The sequence below is a fragment of the Zootoca vivipara genome, chromosome 13, assembly GCF_965207765.1.
Source record: "Zootoca vivipara chromosome 13, rZooViv2.hap1.1, whole genome shotgun sequence".
NCBI lineage: Eukaryota > Metazoa > Chordata > Lepidosauria > Squamata > Lacertidae > Zootoca > Zootoca vivipara.
Window position 1 is genome coordinate 11,679,458 of NC_142596.1, and position 15,795 is coordinate 11,695,252.

The window sequence follows — 15,795 nt, forward strand, 5'->3', positions numbered from 1 at the left end:
GCCACTGGGGTGTTCAGGTGTTTGGAATTACCTGAACACCTGACTGCTAGCACCAGCCACCTGTTGCTTGACGCAATCCGCACCATTGTGTGCATGTGTTAAAATAAAATATGGGTTGCCATTGGAAACCAAGGTCGGCACCTGGTCTCTGAGGGTATGTGTGTTCTCTGTGCAAGCTTTGCAGCCCATGCTAAGCTGGCGTGGGCTGCAAAACAAAGCACTCGGCTTGAGGGAGCTGAGATGTGGGGATCCCGTCGTCTGATGCCAGGCCTGTGTTTTCAGTGGAAACAAGCTTATATCCAAACAGCCAGAATGTAAGGGGATCCCGCCCACATCAGTGGCCACCCAAAGTTAATCGCAGTCTAGGACAAGCTGACCTGCTTCAGAACATAAGAAAAACCCTACAGGGTGAGGCCAGTGACTCATCTGGTCCAGCATCTTCCATCATGCAAAGCTCGCGAGCAGGTTATGAGTGTGACAGCACTCTGCTCACCTGTGATTCCCATCAAGTAGGTATTCTGAGGGATGCTGCCTTCTACAGAGATGGTAGAATGTAGAGATCATGGCTGGTAGCCATTGATAGTCTTATACTCCTTGAATTTGTCTAATCCTCTTTGAAAGCCATCTGTGTTGGTCACCACCACTGCTTGAGTTGCCACCTGTCCTGTACAATACAGGATTGTCCCGTATTTCAGTGTAAAATACTACATCCTGTATTGATACAGTTCTGTCCCATATTTCAGGTCTTCCCCCACTCTCTCTCTGCCAAGTTAAGGATCTGGCGGTCCCCTTACTGAGAGAAGTGAAGTTACAGGGAACCAGGCAGAGGGCCTTCTCAGTGGGGGCACCTTCCCTGTGGAATACCCTCCCTTCAGATGTCAAGGAGATCTACAACTTTTAGAAGACATCTGAAGGCAGATGTACCAGGAAGTTTTTAATGTTGGACATTTTATTATGTTTTTATATTTTGCTGGAGTGAGTGGGTATAAATAATAAAATTATGATTTATTATGATTTTTATTATTATTATTATTATTATTATTATTATTATTATTATTATTAGAGCCAGTGTGGTGTAGTTGTTAAGAGTGGTAGACTCGTAATCTGGGGAACCGGGTTCGCATCTCCGCTCTTCCACATGCAGCTGCTGGGTGACCTTGGGCTAGTCACACTTCTCTGAAGTCTCTCAGCCCCACTCACCGCACAGAGTGTTTGTTGTGGGGGAGGAAGGGAAAGGAGATTGTTAGCCGCTTTGAGACTCCTCGGGTAGTGATAAAGAGGGATATGAAATCCAAACTCTTCTTCTTCTCTCCAGATGCATGTGTTTGAAAGGGTGTGTGAAAGGTCATGTATTTAAGTTCTGGGTAGCCAAGCACAGACGGGTTTACAAATCCATGTGTGTGTTTGTGCATCTGTGACAAATTCCACAGGGGCCATCCTGTTAGGCTGCAATAGATTGTAATGGATTGAAGTCACTTCAGCAACAAGATGGCGGGGGGAATCGCCTCCCAATTGCCCCACCCCACCCCGTCCTGTATTTTGCCAGAAAAAAGGTGGAAACCCTAATCACTGCCTCCTATGGGAGTAAAAATAAAAAAATTCCTTCAGTAACACCTTAAAGACCAACTAAGTTTTTATTTTGGTATGAGCTTTCGTGTGCATGCACACTTCCTCAGATACACTTGAAACAGAAGCGTCAGACCCTTATGTATATACAGAGGGTGGGGGTGGGTGGGTGGGGAATGGGTGATGGGCTGATGGGAGTGGTAAACCTGTAGATGGCTGTTAACGACTGCTGCTAAAGAAAGCTTGATCATGCATAATGAGATAAGAATCCAATGTCTTTATTCATGCCAGGTAGCTCCATGGTTCCACACTGAGGAAGTGTGCATGCACACGAAAGCTCATACCAAAATAAAAACTTAGTTGGTCTTTAAGGTGCTACTGAAGGATTTTTTTTTTATTTTTGCTTCGACTCAGACCAACACGGCTACCTACCTGTAACTAGTCCTATGGGAGTGAATGACTAGCCCCAAAGGAAGCTTCCTTCATGGGTCTTATAGCAGGTTTGGGTGGGGATAAGGTTACCAGATTTTTTTTCAAAGAATCCGGGGACACTTTTTTTTTTTTGAAAAGAGGGAAAAAAGTTACCAAAAAAGGTTTTGTTTTTTAAAAAGAAGTAATATCTTCTCTTCTATGGTCTCCTCTGTTGCGCGGCCTTCCTCTGGGCCCCGGCCTGCTCTCTCAGAGTGCTAGCCACCATGGAGTAGGCATGGTTTGGGCCTGGGCTCTCCTTGGTCTCCTACCTTTTCTCAGTGGTGGAATCAAGGTCAGGGCTTTTTCTCCTTTCTCTTTCTCTCTCTTCCTTCTCCTTCTCCTCTCTTCCTTCTCCCTGCGTCGGCTCCAGGGTTTACCTGGCCCCGGAGCGCCGCTGGGCGGTTGTCCGGGTGGTCCCCATAGCTGCCAAGTACCCCGTTTTCCCTGGGAAACCCCCGTTTTTACTTACCTTTTCCCGGTGGTCCCCCGTATCACTTCGTCTCCTGTTTTTCTCCGTTATTTTCTCCTTCCGGCAGCCTTTTTTTTTCTGATTTGCCCTTCTATGGGCACAAAAAATGGCCGCCGCCGGCTTCAAAAGTTGCATCTACGCATGACCGGAAGTGTGTAGACTCGACTTCCAGTGTCGGCGGCGCCCATAGATAGGCGGGGCGACACCGGAAGTTGCGTCGACACACTTCCGGTCATGCGTAGAAGCTACTTTTGAAAGCGACACCGGAAGTTACGTCGACGCAACTTAGGGTGTCACATGGCTGCCGGTCCCGGATTCTGCAGTCCGGGACTTGGAAGGTAAGGTGGTCCCCATATGATGTGTCGTTGAACCAATCACGCAACATTCATTCCCTACTAATAAATCTATAACACTTAAAATATAAATCCGGGGACTGTCCCCAGGAAACGGGGACATCTGGTAACCATAGGTGAGAAACAGTTTTTATTAGGACCCCCCTCATCACATAGCCCCTTGATCATTACTGCCCAGGGACACAGATGCTATTTATATGAGAAAAATCAGAAACATGAAGTATACATGCTCAAAATTATCAACCAGTTTGGTTCTTAGGAAACTTTGGAAGGCTTCGCAAACCAAAAGAAAAGGGGGTGGGGGGACAACTCTTGTGGCCTCTTAATAGTTTTACTGGATGAAATCACCCTAAGGGAACGAAGAAGGACATTTTGTTTTATTTCTAATTTAGGCGCAAGCAAGTCTTTGTTAATGGGTCCAAGACTTAAGCATCCCTCATGCATGTGATTGCCTTTGTTTCGGACCGTTTAGGAAAGCTGTTTTCAATTAAAGATCAGAATAGGAAAACTGTCATCGAGTGTGGTGTCCATGCCAGTGTGGAGTTGCACCAGGAATAGCAAAACACGGGAAGGGAGCAGAATATTCAAGAATAAAAATGTGGCAAGCAGGATCCGCAACAAAAAGTTGCAGTGTGGAGCGCTCCAGTTTGTAATTTAAGTCCTTCTATTCCTGTTCCCCCACGCTTTTCTGTTTCTCCCTTTCCTCCAGAGAGTGTGTATTCTGCAGCAGCTGAGCATGCTCAGTGCTCATTAGACTTTGCTTTAGTGCAGGCATCCCCAAACTGCGGCCCTCCAGATGTTTTGGCCTACAACTCCCATGATTCCTAGCTAACAGGACCAGTGGCCAGGGATGATGGGAATTGTAGTCCAAAACATCTGGAGGGCCGAAGTTTGGGGATGCCTGCTTTTGTGTGTGTGTGTGTGTGTGTGTGTGTGTGTGTGTGTGTGTGTGTGTGTGTAGCTCCCCAATGGTCCACCTGCCCCAAATATTTTTTGTACTTCTGCAAACTTCAGGACCCCCGCAAAATCTCCTGATCGACAGCAGGTAAGTACTGCAGACCCCGTTTCTCAAAAACCAAGCCACCGACCCCTTACTTTTGAAAATTTGGATAGTTTTGTTGTGTGAAAGGTGCCACAGACTCCCTGGGTAGGTGACACAGCCGCCTGTAGTCCACAGACCACCAAATGGGAACCACTGGTCTAGAGAAATGACTATTCCTGGCGTTCTGAATTAAATGATGGGTGGGCCTGTTCAACCATTGACCTGGTGTTCAGGGGACCATGATCCAGGCCATGCACCTGTTTCCCATCCCATTGGCAGTTGGTGTGCCAATTCCAGTGGACGCTGGTCCACGAGGGAAAATGGGGCACTGCCTCACCAATTTTATTCTGACCGCTGCTATCCCTCTCTCCCTTCCTCCTGCCTGCCTACTTACAGCCAGTCCAGGGTGAGTCCCTAGCTTTCAACTGCCTTCTCCTTAGTCCCAGTGTTGCCCTTGTAGAACTCATTAGGAAGGAGGATGGGAACCAAACTAGAACTAGCTGGCTCTTCTTCTCATTGGTTTTGGCTCCACCTAAAATTTGCCTCCTTGTCTTTCGTCCTCCTGGTCCCAATAGACACAAGCCACCACTGGCCAGTCCCATGCACCATGGTTTATTACTACTGTATCACCATTAGGGGAGCGGGTGGCACTGTGGTCTAAACCACTGAGTCTCTTGGGCTTGCTATTCAGAAGGTCAGTGGTTTGAATCCCCGCGACGGAGTGAGCTCCCGTTGCTCTGTCCCAGCTCTTGCCAACCTAGCAGTTTGAAAGCACACCAGTTCAAGTAGATAAATAGGTAGCGCCGCGGCGGGAAGGTAAACAGCATTTCCATGCACTCTGACTTATGACATGGTGTTCCATTGCTCCAGAAGTGGTTTAGTCCTGCTGGCCACATGACCCAGAAATCTGTCTGTAGTCAAATGCCGGCACCCTCGCCCTGAAAGCGAGAGGAGCGCCACAACCCCATAGTCGCCTTTGACGGGAATTAACTGTCCAGGGGTCCTTTACCTTTACCTTTACCTTTTACCGTACTATCACCATGCTCTTGGGTCAGAATGAAGCTGAGCTACATGCATATGGCTTCAGAGCAAGTGCAGAGTTCCAGTTTCTTGGTAGCATTCCTTTGGGAGGGAGTTGCATGAGGTTAGGGTCAGGGTTGAGAAGGCATAGGGTTGTTGCCAACGTAGGTCTAAGTTAAAGTCACTTAGCAGCACATTTGTTCAGTGGGCAACATGCTTGGTGCCAGTGAGATGTTCTTGTGCAAGAGAATGCATAAGCAGGTTGCCGATAGCTTTGTTGTGAAATAGATTGCACAATCCATTGCACAAGAAGTATCTGCTAGCGCAAATGTTGCATTGTATTCCTCCAATGGATTCCTCCTCACAGGAGTCCTGGAGCTAGCAGATAGAGAGCACAGGATACAGCCTCCTATCCCTAGTACCTGGCAGTCTAATAATAATAATAATAATAATAATAATAATAATAATAATAATAATAATTCTTTAAAAATGTCTAGGGGTACTCTCATTTTGACTCAAGAAAATTATCATTTTATAGTTCGAACTGGGAAAAATAAATACTGTAAATGGACAAAAGTACAAAGATTCACAAAATGTTTAGGGGTATGCGTATCCCTGCGCCCCCTCAGATAAAAAGCACTGATAATAATAATAGACTGATCTTCAAGGTGGGAAACAAGCAGGTTCTCTGATGCTGATCTTAAAACACAGGCAGGTTCATATGGACACAGGTGGTCTTTTAAATGTGTAGGATTTTGTTTGCTTTACTCTGTTAGGATACTGTTCATCAGCTTTGAATCGAGGTGAAATAGGGAAGGTTTCTATGATTTCATTTTCATATAATGTAGAATGCATCATAAATTCCCTCTGTGCCCCCAGGTAATGCACTTATTTCCCTTGTCGTTTATTGCATTTGTTGATTGTGGAATACAATTTAAGAAGGATGAAATCAAATTTCCGTACAAACTACAAGTTAAAGGTAAACTTTATAAAGCACGGCATGAGGGGTGGGCAGTTGCCTCCCATTACAATTGGAGGCATTCATGCTGCTAAAACTCTGAGGTCTCGTTTCTCAGAGCCTGGCTGTGGAAGTGGACCCTGCAGACCTCATTTATCCTCTCTGCTGCCTTCCTGGCTAGGACGTCTTGATTCCCTGGCATGTTAGAATGATTGCCTTAAAGACTGCATATTGAATTTCAAATCTCTCTCTCTCTCTCTCTCTCTCTCTCTCTCTCTCTCTCTCTCTCTCTCTCTCTCTCTCTCACACACACACACACACACACACACACAGAGAGAGTTTTCAAAGACCTGAAAGCTCACCCACCCCTGTATTGACCTGTAAGTTCACACTTAGATCATCTGGGAAGAGATTTTATTCTTGCCACTGCACTGCTCAGAATATGATAGGTTTGTGTCTCCAAAATGGGAATTTCTCTCCATGGTCACCTGCACTCTGAAGCATTATCTATCTAAAGCTTCAGGCATCTAGTAAAGTCCTTTCTTTCTGCCCATCCTTTCTGTGATGCTACTCCTGATTTCTGTTTTTATAATATTGCTTTACTGTTCAGGGCCGTCTTAAGCGCCCCTGGCGCCATGGTGTGACAGATCCTTCCGGCGCCCTCCCGCCCCGTTTCCCAGTGCGGTGGGCGGGCGGGCGGGCGCAGCGCGGCTGCCACAGGCGCTGCTGCACGGCGGGCAGGCACAGCGCGGTTGCCGTGGGCGCTGCTGCGCGGCAGACCGGCCGGCCAGCGGGTGGGCGCAGCTCGCGGCGCCCTCCTGGCGGGCCGGCGCCGTGGTACCCTGCGCCACCCAGCCTGCACGTAGGGGCGGCCCTGTTACTGGTTTTTTTTTAATGTTGTACAGTTTTGTTTTTATCACATTGTTTATTTTCCTACACCACTTTAGAGATTTTTGAAATATTAAGTGGTTCGGATTTTTTTAATAAAAAAATTAAAAAGAGGTAATTCCTTCTTCCTGCCTTCCCTCCATTTACCTCCCACCCACAACCGTAACTCTAATGTTCTGTACTTAATCGATAAGCTCACACAATCTGGCTCATTTCTGCTTCCTTTAGACCAGATGTTTTCAGGGTGCAAGCTCTATCACTCCTCAGGGGCGTACCCAGGATCAAAACTAGGGGGGGGGGCAAGGGGGGCCCAAGGCACTGGAGAGGAGGGGCAAGGGGAGGGGCCAAGGCATGGGAGGGGAGGTGCCACAAAGTGGGGACATGGGCAGGGCTACAGAGCCCAGGTGAAACTGACTCCGGTCTAATGACACCAAAAGGGGGGGAAATCCAGGTAAATAATAAGGCGGATCAGAGAAAGGTCAGGACAAGCAGCTATAAAAAGGGACATTCTCAATGAGCCTGCTGAGGACCAGCTGTGGTTATGCAAGAGCAAGGACAAGGCATATCCCATACTACGCACATGGGCACTCATATTATGAATGAACAGCATCCTTCGCCAGCCTGGCACCTTCCACGTGCTTTGGACCACAATTGCGCTGCCAGAGGCATATGGGAGTTGTAGTCCAAAGCACACGGAGGGGAATCAGCTTAACAAAGCCTGCTGTACAGAAATAAAGTTTGCCTGCTTTTGCCTTATCCCATCTTTTGCCTTATCCCATTCTGGGCTGCATCAATAGGAGTATAGTATCTAGATCAAGGGAAGTAATAGTACCACTGTATTCTGCTCTGGTCAGACCTCACCTGGAGTACTGTGATTCTATGATTCTATAAAAAGTATTGAGGGAATGGGGGGGGGCAAACTGCAAGTTTTAATATTGTTCCATGCCACCCCAATATCCACAACAGTGAGATTCCATGGGCCCAGGCACTTACCCAGGGTTCATATTTCCACAGTGGAGACAGTGGTGTCTTTATGATGTATTGCTTATTTACACATATTTATAAGCTGAGCCTACAATACAGGCGCTACATAATTATACTTTGTCCACAATAATTTTCACACACCCATCTTAAATCAATCTATGCCTAGGTAAGCCTGTATAGGATACCAGCCTGAAGCACAGAAACTATCTACAGCCGCTCCTTTCACTTGAACCCCTCACAGAAATCCTGTAGAGCTGGCCTGAAAGGGACCCCCGGGATCATCTAGTCCAACCCACCCCGGCAATGCAGGAATCCTGCCCACAGCGAGACCAACCCCTTTCATACGTCTGGATTCCTATAAGCCTAGCAAGCCGAATACACCAAGGTCCGGACTCTTCTGCCCTGCAAAACACAACCCAATCGTCTGAATAGCGGACAATGTCAGCAAAACAAAAAGGCAAGTTTGAAGACATGGCAAACAGTGACAAAGTTCGTTATGAGAGGGAGATGGAAAGTTATATTCCTCCTAAAGGGGAGAAGAAGAAGTAAAAGGACACCAATTCCCCAAAAGCATTGCCCGAAGATAAAAAGCGACCACCCAGGTTTTTCTATTGGTGAGACAGCAAAGAAACTAAATACCGTAATACATAACAACATAAAAAATATCTGTTGCCAATGCCAACATACAATTGCTTCCAATGAAGCTACATGCAGACTCTTTATAGCAGGGGTGGCCAACTTCCAAGAGACTGCGATCTACTCACAGAGTTAAAAACTGGCAGTGATCTACCCCCTTTTCGGGGGTTCAGGTCGAGGTTGATGAGCTTTTTTTTTAAGGAAGGAAAGCCATCCATGTTTTAGGGGGTTCAGGTCAAAGTTGACCTTTTTTTTTAGGAAGGAAAGCCCTTTTTGGGGGGCTTCAGGGCAAAGATGTAGAGCTTTTTTTAGGGGAGCCAAAGTTGCTGAGCTTCTTTGGGGGGAGCCAGTGATCTACCACAGACGTCCAGTGATCTATTAGTAGAGCATGATCTACCTGTTGGACATGCCTGCTTTATAGCAATGAAGGGGTGCTGGCCCTTTAAGGCTGAAAGAGAAAACGGAGACATCCACCCTTCCTAACACACATCTATTAAGAGCACATCACACAGTGGCTGCCCAAACAGCTTGGATGATAAAAGACACAAAGGAGGGAGGACAATTGGGGAATATAACACCAGTGCCTTCCAAGCCTCCTTATGCAAAACACCCAGTTAAAACGGAACTGCTTTCACACCTCATTATCTCTGGAGGTTTCATTAAACTGATGAAGATCCCCACTCCCCAAGGACAAGAGTAAAAGCTGTGGTGCTGACCATTTGCTACCTGAAACAAGGAAACAAAGCACAGGAGCTTTGGAAGGCTCGCCCTGTCCAGCCTCCTCTGAGAGAGAGAGAGAGAGAGAGAGAGAGAGAGAGAGAGAGAGAGAGAGAGAGAGAGAGAGAGAGTGTCTCTGGGAAGGAGGGGAGGATGGGAAAAGAGGGAAAATGGAAAGGGGGCTTGGGAGAGAAATGGGATAGGCGGGGGTGGGGCAGAAAAGCAATTCTCTTCAATCCTTCAGCAGCCTCACGTTCTCTCTCTCTCTCTTGCCCCCTCCCACCGCGATCCCTGAGGGGAACATGAGAGTGGGTGTGGTGTTTTACAGTACTTTAATCCACACCCCAGCTCTTCCAATTCTGGTTCTCCATTGCCCCTTCCGTGTTTGCTCTAGGAAGAGCAGCAGCAGAATGAGCTGAACGAGCGAAGGCTGTGGGGAGGCAGCCCGGGCGGGTGTTGCGCTCTCTCCCCTCCTCTCCCTCGCAGCGTCCTTTTTTTTGCTTCTAGGGAGGGGCAGCTGCCCGCCCTGCCCCGTGCTGGGTACGCCCTAGTCACTCCTCACTGCTGACCATACCGGCTGTGGCTGATGAGTGTTGTTGTTCAAAGCACTCCAAAGGGAACAAGTTGGGGAAGTCTGTTTTAGAGCTCTTATCTCTTTTCCCGCAATAGAAGTGAGTGTTGCATATAAACAACAACAACTAAGAAATCTGTAGTTTCAGCAAAGCTGTGATTGGGCAACCGCACCCGTTCCTCACTCAAAAGAGATGTTGCTCTCTTTGGCATTCATTGTGAGCCTGGAAACTCCATCTGCAACCGATGGGGCGAGTTATTAAATAATTTCTTGCCTCTAGGGCACGGGTCAGCAAACTTTTTCAGCAGGGGGCCGGTCCACTGTCCCTTAGACCTTGTGGGGGGCTGGACTATATTTTGAAAAAAAAAATATATGAACGAATTCCTCTGCCCCACAAATAACCCAGAGATGCATTTAAAATAAAAGGACACATTCTACTCATGTAAAAACATGCTGATTCCCGGACCGTCCGCGGGCTGGATTTAGAAGGTGATTGGGCCGCATCCGGCCCCCGGGCCTTAGTTTGGGGACCACTGCTCTAGGGACTCAACTACCATTCACATCCCATAATTCCTTGAAGCTCACCAGTCCCTGCTTTTGAACAAATGCACATGTTTGTGTGTGTATACAACAGGCACACATAAACACACCTTTTCTTTGACTGCACAAATTTCCATATCTAGGGAAACCCCAAGTGTGTAGAAACACACCCACCAGTATTTATGGCCCGAGTTTCCATCCAAACATGGAAAAATAGCAAAAGCTCAGCTGAATTAGACCAAAAGCCTATGTCAGGGGTGACCAAACTTTTTTCAAAGAGGGCAAGATTTGATGAAGTGAACATGTGTGAGGGCCGACCAAAGTTGTTGGCCTTTTTATAGGATTGAGATTGTTCAGCTTTTTTTTACGATTGGAATTGTTAAGCTTTTAAAAGAATTTTACTCTAGGAATGGGATGCGGGTGGTGCTGTGGTCTAAACCACAGTCTAGGGCTTGCCGCTCAGAAGGTCGGCGGTTCGAATCCCCACGACAGGGTGAGCTCCCGTTGCTCGGTCCCAGCTCCTGCCAACCTAGCAGTTCGAAAGCACATCATAATGCAAGTAGATAAATAGGTACCGCTCCGGCGGGAGGGTAAACGGCGTTTCCGTGTGCTGCTCTGGTTCGCCAGAAGTGGCTTAGTCATGTTGGCCACATGACCTGGAAGCTGTACGCCGGCTCCCTCGGCCTGTAAAGCGAGATGAGCACCGCAACCCCAGAGTCGTCCGCAACTGGACCTAATGGTTAGGGGTCCCTTTACCTTTACCCTAGGAAATAAACTACCACAGCATTAAACCAACAGACTTTGGACCTTCCTGGCCTATGTAGTCCAGTATCCTCTCAGTAGCCAGTCAGTGGCTAGTCAACGTGGCAGCCTCCAGCCAGTGGTCAGGGCTGATGGGAACTGAAGTTCAGCATAACCTGGAGGGGATAAACTCTTTTGGATGGGAGGGATTGTGAATTCAGAAACAGCAGAGGGGGGACCTCCTAGCTGCTTCCTTCACCTCTCTGTAGAGTTCCAGATACAGCATTAACCCTGTCAAACATGGTGAGCAGAAGCAGGCAGGGCGGTGGATTCAGAGAGGCAAATCAAGTCGGGGGGTGGGTGGGTGGGTGGTGGGGAAGAATCAATCTAGAACTGGGCTAGAATTCTGAGAAAGAGAAGGTCCCAACCAGAGTGGAATGGCAAACTAAGTTGTTGGAGTAGGCAGAGATGGCGAAAATGACCGGGAAGATCAGAAATCAGGAAGACCAAGACTTCAATAAAGATTGGGGAAAATTTATATTATACTTGGGAGACTACTATAAACAATTGAACTCTTTAGCAGGATTCAAATAACACTTGTGATGTAACAAAGACTTTGGATGCAATGGATAATTAAACAATTAATAATATGTAGCAAAAAAGGTTAGCAAAGAACCCATGGGGGTGGGGTGGGGTGTGGAAGGAAGTCTAAAGATTTGGAAGAATCTTGGTTATTTGTTCTTATATGCAATTTTGAATGTAATTATCAATTTGTAAAACCAGATTATATATAATTCTGAGAAAGAATGCCCCTGAACATCAATGAACAGGTTTCTTTCTTCTTCCTCCCTCCTCCCCTTTCTTTCCTCTACTCACCTGACACCACAACATTCCATAAATCCAGGAAGCTCAGAAGTCCTTATCAAGTGGTGCCTTTAAAACAACAACAACAACCAACAACATCTTTCTTTACAGACATATATACTTCTGCATATGCAGGGAGTCCCACGAGCAAACAGAAACTGAGAGGTGCTCAAGCGCTCTTGTTTTGTTTGGCATTTGTTATTTTATTTGATTTTTTTATATTAAAGGGAATTAGGATGATGACATTTTCTGTGAGCGCCCTCTGCTGCCTGACATTCAGCACAGCACGTAAGCTGAGGACTCATCCTCACAGATAAACAACAGGTGACCCATAGATTTTGGTTTGCTTCTCTTCGCAAAGGAACACAATGAACTGTCTTGTACTGAGTCAAAACACTGGTACGTCCAGTTCAGTATTGCCTAAACTCGCTGGCAGCTGCTTTCCAGGATTCCTTCCAATCAAGAGATCTTCCTAGTCCTACCTAGAGATACCAAGGATCAAGTCTAGGACCTTCTGCATGCAAAGCAGATTCCTACCCCTGAATTGTCCTTCTGCCGTAAGGCAGCATATTAAAACCTCTGTACAAAAATTTTACAATACAATTTTACCTAAAAAATGCTAGCAGTTGACACGTTACAAAAGATAGCCCTCACATTGCTTACTTTCACCCTTTAAAATCAGTTTTTTTGGGGGGGGGGAGTCTTGGAAATTTTGCATTTCACCGAAACGAAAGAAAGAAAGAAAAATATTTGTCATGGCTTTAGGTGACTGAATTAGTGGGCGTTTCCCCCTTCTTAAAATTTTAAAGCAAGCTTTATATGAAAGCTTCCCCCAACTTTATGTTATGTTATGTTATTATTTATTAATTGTGCAACCCACCTCCCCGCCAAATGATGCTCAAGGTGGCTAACAGCAGTGGAATGCAAAGTATAGTACAAAATAGCAGTCAAAAACGTACAAACATCAATAAAAATCAATAAAGCCGATCGAAACAACAGCCAGTTGAACAAATTGCAACATATTAATTGTACCCATAACAAGTCAGAGCGTGACATTGAAGGCTTGTCTGAATAAACACATCTTTACATGCTGGTGGGAGGCCATTGGAGAAGGGGCTTAGATGGTCCTCCCTTGGCAAGGAATTGCCAAGCCTGGGTAGCAACACTGAGAAGTGCCTCTCCTGAGTTTTTACCAAATGCGCTTCAGATGTTGGCCAGACCAGAAGAAGGGTCTTTCCTGGAGATCTTAAAACCCAGGCAGGCTCATGTGGAAGAGTACAGCCATTCAGATAATCTCGGCTTGTATCCAGCTAAGTTCTCCTTAGAGAAGACCCACTGAAGTGAAGAGACCTAAGCTAGGCTGCTATCCTAATCATAAGCCCATCTGCCCTATACATTTAAAGTACAGTGGTGCCTCGCTAGACAAATTTAATTCGTTCCACGGGTCTATTCTTATAACGAAAAATTCGTCTAGCGAATCCCATAGGAATGCATTGAATTTTTTTTTTGCCCATAGGAACGCATTAATTGAATTTCAATGCATTCCTATGGGAAACCATGATTCGCTAGACGAATTTTTCGTAAAATGAATTCGTCTAGTGAGGCAACCTTCGCTAGAAAAATCCTTTCTTTAAGCGAAAATTTCGTCTTACAGGGCGTTCGTTAAGCGAGGCACCACTGTAGTTTCATTCCACTTTAAACAGTCATGGCACCCCACAAAGAATCCTGAAAACTGTACAGTCGTACCTTGGAAGTCGAATGGAATCCGTTCCGGAAGTCTGTTTGACTTCCAAAACGTTCGGAGACCAAAGTGCGGCTTCTGATTAGCTGCAGGAAGCTCCTACAGCCAATCGGAAGCCCCAGAAGCCCTATTGGACATTTGGCTTTAAAAAAAAGTTCGAAAACTGGAACACTCACTTCTGGGTTTTGATCATTTGGGAGCCGAAACATACGAGTACCAAGGCGTTCAACAACGAAGGTATGACTGTGGTTTGTTAAGAGCCCTGAGAGTTGCTAGGAGACCTCCTATTCCCCTCACAGAGCTACAAATCCCATAGTTCCTTGGGAAGAGGAGTTGATTATTAATCTGCTCTGGAAATGGTAGTTCTATGAGGGGAAGGGGGGGTCTTAGCAACTCTTGGCACCCTTAACAAACTACAGTTCCCAGGAGCCTTTGGGGGGATCCATGACTGCTTAAAGTGGAAGGATATAGCATTAAATATATTGGGCATGTGGGGCCCCTGTCTACTCAGATTAGTCCCATTGAATTAACAGTCAAGGCACACCTGCAATCCTAACCGAATTGACTTCCAGTTAAATCAGACTAGGATTGTAGTTTAGTCATATCCATTAATTTCAGTGGCTCTACTCTGAGTATGACAAGTATTTGATACCACCCCAATGTAACTAGTACCTTGAATGGTGCCCGCAAATGGACCAATAACCAGTGAAATTATTGTCACAGGGAAATCACATTCTCCTTATAACGAGCCCCAGATTGTATTAGAGTACCAATGAACAGCAACTGACTTTGAGCAGCCCTTTAGATCAGGCATCCCCAAACTGCAGCCCTCCAGATGTTTTGGCCTACAACTCCCATGATCCCTAGCTAAGAGGACCAGTGGTCAGGGATGATGGGAATTGTAGTCCAAAACATCTGGAGGGCCGAAGTTTGGGGGATGCCTGCTTTAGATACATTTCCCAAGCAACTTAACCACATCAAACCATAGCTGCCAAGTCTCCCGTATTCCCCAGGAAACCCCTGCTTTTCCAGCTGTTTATTCCTGCGCGGTGGCCATTTTGGAACTGGGCAGAGCATGCTCAGAAGTGACTTTGATGCTGCTCTGCCCAGTTCCAAAATGGCGGCAGCGCTACTTCCAGTCTGCTACTTCTGGTCCGATCCCTTATTTTTCAGGCAGGAACTTGGCAGGTATGCATCAAACGTGTCTATGTTTAGAAAATGCCCCCCCCCCCGCTTTGATCTGTGCAACAGCCACTGCACAACGAGATCATCCCCAAAATCAGCAAAACCTTTCACAGGAACTGATCACAACAAAGCAGTGCTTGAATCCAGGGCAAGAGCGTGAAATCATACGAACAGTCAGTTTAGGCATATATGTTTGCATGCAGAGTCAGGGGAAAAAACACACCACAATAATAAATCACAAGAACCAGAAATTAGTCCTGCAGAGCTTAGCAATAACTCTTTGAAATCAGTGTACTATCTGGTGTGGGTGTGTTTGGTCCAGTTCATCAACACAGAGCAAAAACTGCAGGGACCCACAGAAGTCAGTGCCAGTGATTGGCCAGGTGGGGTCACTAAAGGAATGATCAGGCAAAAACCAGCAAGTTCCGTTGCTGTCAAGGCTGATGGATAAAGCAGAGGGAGAGGTTCAACTCTTGAACCGAGCAACTTGTTGTTCCTTGAGCTTAGTCCTGGAAGAAGGAGGTAAGCTGAGTTAAGAATCAATGTGTGGAGAGAAAAGGGGAGACAGAGTTGAAGCCAAGAGTGAAGAGGCTGAGGCTTGAAGAGGGAACTCCTAGTTCTTCTCCCATTCTAAGGTATTCATGAACAGTGTCTTCTCAGTAGCGTGGAGATCCCTTTTGAATTTCATTTTAAATTTAAGACTGGAATGCCTTCAGCCCCCACCTTCCAGGAGCCCTGAATGGCTGCTGCTGGGAACGCAGCCCACGGGGGCACCATGTTGGCTAAGCTTGTCCGAAGGCAGTCATCACGAAAAGGTGGAAACTCTGAGCCAGGAATCAGACGTAGCGAATGCTTCTGTGAATGCCCAGAGAAGTCCCACCACAATCCAGAAACCTTCATAGTCCTTCCAGATGTGAGAGAGCCAATGGACAGCTGACCCAGAAATTGGAGTCCTGGGGAAATTTGCTGCCCAGGGAATTTTCCAGCTTGTCATTTCAGTGGTGGACCAGAACGGGCTGGAGAACATAGATCTGTGGCCTGCCAGTTAG